A 9516-nucleotide genomic window follows, 5' to 3' on the forward strand; every position below is an offset into this window, starting at 1 on the left:
TGTCAGATGCTTCAGAGGCTGATAAAAAAACCATAAGAGTGGAAGCAGCATCTGATTGCATCCAACCCCTCAGCCCTGCATGAGAGGAGGAGTGAATATTCCTATTCCCTCATCTCTTCAAGCATTGGGTAAAGCATCTTGATTATTTTCCCCTTATTTTATCACCTTAGATAGTGTAAATCCCTGCCTGCTACGAGCTCAGGTGATACCAAGTGAGTTCAGTCTCATAATCCTGTCAGAGAAGGAATCTGGTTTGGGAACAGTCTCTGGATCAGCAGCAGCAGAACTTACCTGTGGGCTGAGACACAAATTACCAACCTCACCCATGCAGTGACACTGGACTAGTTTACATTGCCTTTTTTCTTTTTATTTTTCCTTGGGTTTAAATGTTATCATGCAGGAAATATTATCATGATGTAAATATTTAATTCCAGAAATTCTTCATTTCTTTAAGAAAAGGTCATTCAGGGTATGTTTGCACCATGTTTTGCTTTCTGTGGATGTATTTGGTCATAAAATATCTCCAAATTCAGCCTTAAAAACTTAATGTGCCTTATAAAAAATAATTTGTATTATTATATACTTCACTTTATGGCATGTGCTGTGAATATAAGAATAAAAATACTCCTGTTCCTCAAAAAAGACTATTCCTTGAATTGAGCCCAAACAGATGGCAGTGTTGCTGCAGGATGTTTGTACTCTTGCCTTTATTTCCCACAGAATTGTGTTTGCCATTATTCATCCAGGCATTTTTCCCCCTTCATGACTTGAATTGTGCAGGAATAATTTAGATACTTTTGAAAGAAAAGGTCACTGCCTTGCTTTGGGGGCTTAACCCAAGTGCTGAAGTGAGGGGACAAATGTCCTTTGGGTCCTGCACAGGCTGTGCTGAGCGAACCAGGGGGTGGTGGTGACACCTGTCTCAGGTGCTGTCCTCTCCCAGATCCAACCCCTGAGCCTGCAGCCAGGCAGTGGGAATACCCACAGTGTCCCAGGGGGTCTTTCCATGGTATCAGGGCTATTTGTGTGCAGATCAAAGCTTCTCCCTCCTCCTCCTCGTAGCTCATCCTTCTCTGACCTGGTTTGCCAGCACTTCCAAGAGCAGAAATAACTGCAGCAAATATCAGAGGAAATGTCTCTGTGACTCCTCCAACATCGGTGCAATTACACCCAGAGCTAATTTGCTGTGCAGTCACCAAGATGCTCCTCCTGATTACGCTGCTGTGACCTTATTAAATTAGAGACATCACAGAGAGCTTTGTGCTGATTAATTTTCCCCAGTTATGTGGTCCTGATGGACAATTAACCATCCATTCTTTGAGGTGTATTTCAGCTATTGTTTTATTATTGTTTTACAACCACTTCAAAAACATCCCATGTGTCCAGCCTGGACATTCCAGAGGGGCATGTGGTGAGTTTTGGTTTGCCTCATGTTTGGGAATTATTTAACTGGGTGTCATCCTCTCCAAAGCACAGGAAACTGTGTGCTTCTTTCTTGATTTTTCAGTGATCAAAATGCTATTTTTTCTTTCTAAAAATCTATAATGAAGCTGTCACCAAATAAATCTTTCTCCTCTGCAGGAAATGCTCAGCTTGTGCATCTGACAGCTGCATAAAACTTCCTGTTCATTAATGGCACAGAGCTCCCAACAATTATAAATGATTAACCAGCTTCTTTTATTACTGTCCAGAATGAGAGCCAAGACCATTCAAATATTGACAAGAGAGGAGCAGATTACTCTTGGTCTGTATTTGCATCTGCTTTTGCTACACGTGGTCTTGAAAGAGGCTGATGTGTTAATTTAAGGTGAGAGCTTCCATCTGGCTGCTCCTGTCAAGGTTTATTTAGCAGAGCAGGAGGGATGTGCAGCAATACACCCTTGGCAACACAAGAGAGAGATGAGAGAAGGAACCTGCAGGAGAACAGCTGAGCAGTAAAAAAATTAGGGACAAATCTAGTCAAATTCTGATGGTTTCAGACAAAATACAAATGAAGCTTTGACTCAGCCTTTCCCACTTCAGTCCCCAGAGGATGGATGGAGTGAGTCATGGACTTCTTTCAGATGAGAGAGGACCAACTCAACATTTGTGTTGCTTAATTTACCCTGGATCCCAAGCAGGGAGAGCTCGGAGCCACCTGAATCCCAGAGCCAGACCAACCCCTCCTGCCTCAGCACCTGGGCAGGACTGGGCTGATGCCCAAGGGGTGACACAACGGCCCCTGAGATCCACAGGAATCCCTGCACTGATGGCTGGGAAACAGCTGGAAACAGGGATGAGCTGGCAGATAAGAGATGCTTCGTTTGCAGTGAAAAATTCCAAGTTCATTGAGTTTAGTTCCATTCCTGTCCAAGAAGGCCATGGTAAGGATTAATTGGATATGTTTCTGCATTCTTTGGTTGACATACAAGGACTGCAGCAGGGTTGCAAGGCTGAAGGAGATGATTTGGTTCCAGTCAACACTGAAAGGAGGGAGATACCAAAGTAAGTGAAGTTGGTGACATGGAGTTGTTTCTTACGAAAACTCAATAAATCCACCAGGAGCTACATAATCATCTCCCTTTCCACCTTCCTGTGGTTTCAGCTTATCCTGAACATCCAAACCATATTTAATATGATCTGAATATCACAGTGAGAATTTTCCCCCATGAAAATGTTGGCCAAATGCATCATTTCCCTATCTCAGGGAAGGCTGTCCTGGCAGTGAGAGCTTTGGCACAATCAATGCAGAAGAAAGGGAGAGGAGGGAGCAACACAGCAGTGTTTGGTCTTCAGATGGAACCTGCATTTCTAAAAAACTCTGAGTGAGACCTCTGAAGTTCAGATTTGCCAGTTCAATATAAGTTACCTACTTAGAGCAGGTTTCCAAAAAATTAGAGGCAGTGCTGTGACTGATGTTGTTACACCCCTGCAGCTTCAACAACTGACAGGCCCCAAAATAAGGTGCTGGCACTCCTGAATTCCTGATCCCTGGTGCGAAATCCATAGTTCTTGAGACAGACATGAGCTGGAAAGATGGTGCAGAGGTAAAGTCAGACACATCACACCATCAGCACAAACATCCCCATCTCTCAGGGAGCAGGTGCTATTTTTAATGGGACAAAGGAAAGCACATCTGAACCTGTGTTCCTCCAAAACTGAAATGCCTGACTCAGAGTTGCAGGGAAAACTGTTTCTGCTTAAGTTCTGCTTAAGTTTGAAGCTTTATTGGATCTGGCTCCTTTACAGTTAGTGATTCCTGGTGATTACTGAAGAATTATGTTTTCAGCAAGTAGGTTTTCCCTGCTGTCTCTTATGGAGCTCATATTAATTGTTGAATCTGTCTTATATTTAGCCAATGTGGTCTTGAATGGGTAATGAAAAGGAGAGAATAATTGCTTCAGTGCAGGGAGCTCCAGGGAAGCAGAATCCTCCCTAATTATTACCATGCTTCCCATACCTCTCAGCAGGGACCATGAGCGAGGCTGCAGCCTGAGTTACTGTGGTCTCCAAACCCGGTGGAATCCCTCCAGATCCACACTGATGTGGGAGCAGGATTTGGCTCACACACTGCAGCTGGAGCACCATGCTGAATGAGAAACAGTTGCTCACCAGAGAGAGCCTCAAACATCATTTTTCAGACTATATTGCAACCTCTGTTTTCTGCAGACTCTGGCTGTGGCTCACAGTGCTGATGTAGCAAAGGAGCTGCTAATCTGGGATTGTCTCTCCTTTCCCCATTGCAAAAAACCTCCCGTTCCTGCTCTCGCTATTTGCTTTTAAAGAGGGAGAATTACAAAATCTATACCAGCTATTTCTTCATGTGGGAGCTCCTAGAACAGATAAAGGGTTACTGTGTCAGGATCGAAACAGAGAGTTATTGTAGACATAGTGCCTTAGTGGGTGGAACAGGCATTTGAACCACAATTATTCCCCTGTATGAGCTTTTAAAGTTTCTATCAAGTATGCAGTGATGATAACAATACTATGTTAAATATTTCACTTCCTTTATGCAGCTTCTGCACAGGCTGGGTCATGACTTTCACCAGCTGTCACAGCTTTGATGCCCACTGTCTGTACTTTCCCCCATCGATAATCCTTCCCCTTCCCAAGCCTGAAATACGAAAAAAATTGAGGAGTTTGGGTCACTAAAAAAGAAAAAGCAGGACAAAAAGCACTTATTGTAGACCATGTATTTAATTCTTCACTTCAGTTAGAAACTGGCTTGGACACATCAGCACCTGCAGCAGCACCAGCAGTAAGAGGAGGATTTATCTTTAGGAGGGTGCTGAATCCGTGTGGATTGTGTCTATGATGCTCTTCTGTCTTGAGGAGGAGCTAAGAATTCTCCAGCAGACCATGGGATGGGCTGAGCTGGGGATAAGACCTGGCTTTCAGGAGAAAAGTCCCCACAGCCAGGTTTTGGCTTGGCAAGTGCCTGGTGCCAGGGGGACACACGTGAAGTGGTGTTGACAGTCCTGCCTTTCTGTCCTGGTGCTGAGTTCAAACCTCTGTTTCACCACCCTTGTGGCTTTGGGCTGAGAGCAAGGTCTAAATTTTCTTTAATTTACTTCAGTCTTTTCTTTTGTCCCAAGAAAACAGCACTGAGTGGCCCCTTGGGCACCTTGTTTTGTGCTTCATATTCATAGGGCATTATCTGGGAGAACTCCAGCTGGGAATTCCTGCAGCTGCTGTGATGCCCAGAGTTACAGCTGCTCTTCAGTGCAGGAGAGGCCCCTTAGGTCAGTGCAGGACCAGGACAGCTGGAGTCAATTTTTCTTCCTGGAAAAACATGATTTGCTAAACTTCTGTCAAGTGAAAACATAAGGGTGGACAGCCCCAACTTCAGACACTGAAGGGATGAAAGCTTCAAACTATGCAAGGAAACATTAATCTCAGTGAAAAGCTGTGAAATATAAGAGTTTTATATCACTTTATTGCTGCTACTGGAGATGAACTGCCACTGAGATATCAGATAGGACCTGTGCCAGCTCCTGCACTGCCCCTTTCCCTTTCCGAACTCGTCATCTCAGCACTCCTGTTCAACTCTTGTGACCCCGCCGTGTTACTCAGCAATTATGGATTGTTATGAGCTGAGGCTTTATTCCAGGATAACTCCAGCTCCCAGCCAGGCCTGTCCTTCAGCACAGCTCCATGGCAGCCAGTGACATTACAGCAGCACAGGAGCTCAGCTGGGAGAAACAAAGCAAGAGTTTCAAGGCTTGTAAATCCTCCTGCTTCATGAAAACATTTGTTTCATGTAAAAAACCATACAATGTGCATCTTGGGATTATATAGTTTTATTAACTCAGTGGTGCTCGTGTTTGAATGCATTTAGAAATGTTTTGGTATGTTTGGGTTTTAAAGAAATTAAATATCAGTGTGAAAAATTTGTCACTATGTCTAAAAGAGGTGAAGAGGAGTTATCAAATATTCAGACTGCAATTCAAGGATCTGCAGTCTAACCATGAGCAGTAAAATCAGTGATACTCAAATCTGGGGATACTACACATTTTTGAAGGGGATAATATTGCCAGATAGTAACTTACTAAATATTAAATATTTTTATATTTTATTTATATAATATTTAAAAGTGTAAATCCTCAAAAACAGAAGTGAGAGCTGTGCATAAGGAAGTGAGGAGGTAAACACATCTCTGATCCACATTCCTGACATCACAGTTCAGCTCTTGGTGTGATTCCTCCCACAAATGCTCAGTGCTGTTGGAGAAGATCTCTGCTGCTAATTTTGTAGTGAGGAGCAATATTCCTAGAGTAGAAGGGAAAATGTTTTGATTTTGTCACATCTGAATTCAAAATCAGTAAAAAAAAATTAAAAAATCAGATTTCTAGGCCTGATGCAGTTTGGAGCTGTTGCTTCTGGATTCAAAACCACATATCAGTTTTTGAGCTTTAAATGAAGAAAATTCATCTCATTTAAGTGGAGCTCTCCAGGAGTGACAGGTTAATGTCTGACACTCCTGACCAGTGCATGAGCTGACCCGTCCTACATGACCCAACCTCCTTTTACCCACTTGTAAAACACAATTACAACTTCGCCTCCTACCACACTCTCAGCATCACCCCAGGGAGATGCCCAGGGACGCTGCGGGATGCTCAGAGAAGTCCAGGGATGCTCAGGGAAGCCTGGGGAAGTCCAGGGAAGCTCAGGGATGCCCGTCGGCAGGTGGCGGCGTTAAGCCGCGCTCAGCGGGGAGATGCTCAACTCGCTCGGCTGAGCTCAGCGTTTTAGCCCAAAACGGACAATGAGTTTTATTCCTCTCGCTTCTTCCCTCCTTCCTTCCCTCCTGCTTCGTTCGTTCTTTCCTTCCTTCCTTCTTTCTTCTATTATATTATCATCATCATCATTATCACCATCATTATGTTATATATGTTATATTATACTTTGTTTCAGTTATCAAACTGTTCTTGTCTCAACTCATAAGTTTTGCCATTTCCCCCGTCCTCCTCCCATCCCACCCAAGTGTGAGGGCAGTGAATGAGCAGCTCTGTGGTACTTGGTTGCCATCTGGGGTTAAACCACAACCCATGGGGTGATTTTGGTGCTCACACTCCCTACATTTATCCTCTGTAACCTCACCTGAATCACCTTGCATTCATCTCTTTACAGATTGGCCAAGCCCAACGTGTTTCAGCACAAAACTGAAACGTTTGAGGCAGACAAAGGGCCTTTCTCTGCTGCCCTGCTGTGATGACAGTACAGTAACTCCTGCTCTTGTCCTGACACAAAGAATGCCCTGAGTCAATGGGAGCCTGTTGTCTGGCAATTCTGCAAATGGATTTGGGAAAATATGTGCCTGGCTAGTTCCAAGTGAATGGTGTAGGCAGCTGGAAGGAGCTCGGGCTCTCAGAATTACAGATGAGGATTCCTGGGGGCCAAACTCACTGGAGTGTCCTGGCATTCCTCAGGCACTTCAGACTGGTGGGAGCTGCAGCCAGATGTCTGAGGGGAAGTAGCTGCTCAGTGGGGTGAGTCAAACAGCTACACAGTTATGAAGGGCCATGTTGAGGAAGGAGCATCTGGGAAAGAATGGAAAACAGGCACTCAGCATTTCCCATTGATGTCGTGGCTGCAGCAGTGACTCACTGGGGAGTGCCTGGAACACTGGGTCTGCTTTGCATTTCACTTTCCCCACCAATCTGATCAGTAAAGTCACCTGCACGTAAATGGGGCCAGGAATTACAACTAGAATTTCTTATGGACTTGGGGTTTTTTGGGTTCAATAACTGGAGTACTGCTTCAGATGTAGCTGTGTCATCATTTCACTCCTTTACATCTCTGATAAACTGTGGAGTTTATCAGTTTGGTAAATGCTGTTCCTCCTGCCACACCTGTCTCCTTCACCACTTTCCATGTCTCACTTCTAGCCTTGGCATTTCCTTTTTTCCAATGCTGCTGTGTTGGGGAACACAACGACCAATCCCAATGGCAAAGGTGGGACCTCAGCACACCTGAAGGGAGGATTTCAGACACCTTGGCTGCCACATGACAAAATAAATCCAGGATAACAATGGTTACTGCTGATGTGCTTTTGAAATAGCATTAAATCAACCATTTTAGGATTTAAGACAATCTCTTACCAGAGCTTAAGAGACCCCTGATAAGGAGCAATGTGTTTAGTATCTAGCTGAAACAATCTTTCTCCTGCCTTGCTTCGAAGGTCTTGGATCACTCCTGGAGACAGCAGGATCACTGACTGACCAAAAGTCTCACCTGGAATAGTAATTCCACTGGTTCATTGGACTGATTGTTCAATAATTCAGATGGCATCAGGTAACTGCAGTAAAGAAGAACATTCCTGGCAACAAACCATTTTCAGGCACATTATTTCCACCGAATTAGACTGTTGTATCCACCAAAATTTCCATTGTTGCAGCAAGCTTTGATTCTGTCCATTATTTGGTCTTTTCTTCTAATCCACGTTCAATTTCCCAGGAAACATCACAGTGATTACAATCTGAGTATGTGGCATTCCAGCCTTCTTTCTCAACTCATCCTTCTGGTATGACTTTGGAAGTTTGTCTTTCCAAATCTGTCTGGCCTGGCTCATATGTGTCCCTGTGTTTATCTTTGTGTGTTTGTTCTGCAGTTAGTTTATGAATTCCGGATTAGAAAGAACTCGACGACTCAAGTGAAGTCTGGTTAAATCCTCCAAATTCCTATGAACTGTATGATTTGCATCATTTCCCCAGTAAAAAACCACCTTTCAGCCGTGTGCTGTCCATGACCTTGTGCAAAAGGCCAAGTGCAATGTCAGATCCAGGATTATGGGAAACACAGATTTAGGCAGTCTGGGAATTCAGCAGAGGATACCTTGCCATGGGATCTTAACCCTCTTGGCAACTGGTGTAGGGGAGTTTGAAGCTGAGTTTGACTAATCTGTCCTCAAATCCAAGGCTCAGCAAAGGGCTGAGGTTCTGGACATACTTTACACAACTCTTCCTGGCATCTGTGTCCTGCGACTTGCTGGAAAACAAGCCTTGCCTTACCTTTTCCTCAGTGGTAGAAGGTGTCAGGAGAAATAAACCTCCTTTTCAAGTTTCTGAACGTTTTTGACTCAAAATGGGGTGCTCTCCAGCACCCCTGTGCCTTACAACTCTTCCCAGGTACTTCCCTGTGCAAGGGAATTTTTTATCTGTTCTCTTTTGCCTTCAACCAAGGACAAACTTGTCTGATTAACTGCACATGTGTATGCATGTTTCTGCAGCTCAAACTGGAAGTGACATTTCTACTATTTAATTGCCAGTGCTGAAAAAGACTTTTTAAGCCCTCTGGGTTTCCTTCATGCTGCTACAACACACCCAGTTTCCCTTGTGCTACTAAAATAGACAAACTGTGGTGACTGTGGTGGCTGGATGGAGAGTTTGGCTGCAAAAGGGTTGTTCTTGTCATACTCATGGGCAGGTTTGTTTTTAGCATCTGTAGTAAAATCATAAGTCACAACTGTGAAAATAATATGTAGGTATCAACAAGGACATACTCATACATCCTTAAAGAAATTGGGTTACTATTTTAATTGTCTTTTAAATAAGGAAATGCAAGCAAAACCTTGGAGAAGCTGATTTCATCATTGATATTTGAGTAATTAACAGTAATTTAACTGAATATCAAACTTCTCTCTTTAGCAGAGGGTATGAAGGCGCCAGCTGCTGTGATGACTCCTTGGGCAGCCAAGCTATGCTCTGTTCATCCTTTTGTTCTCATTTTGGACAAAAAAGTCCAATTTAGGCATAAGAACCCTTGTGAAGATGCATCTACCCCCTCACAGGCAGAGGGGGAGGTAAATGCCAGCACATGACTCAGGCTGGCTCTCCGAGCCACACTACTGAAGTGTTTGGTCTGAACTAGTCTCATTCTAAAGTTAGCTTTCTTCTTCTTTTTTTTTTAATTTTTTTTTTTCAGATCAAGTTTTTGTGTTGTTAAATTTGTTCCCCGGGGTCATGGAGTCCATGCTGATATTTTCAGGTGTGGTTAATGATTTAATGTGACTCATATGTCAGTGCTAACTCACTCAGG

This window comes from Manacus vitellinus, unplaced genomic scaffold (genome assembly GCF_001715985.3).
Source record: "Manacus vitellinus isolate BGI_N305 unplaced genomic scaffold, ASM171598v3 scaffold_26_pilon, whole genome shotgun sequence".
Taxonomy (NCBI): Eukaryota; Metazoa; Chordata; class Aves; order Passeriformes; family Pipridae; genus Manacus; species Manacus vitellinus.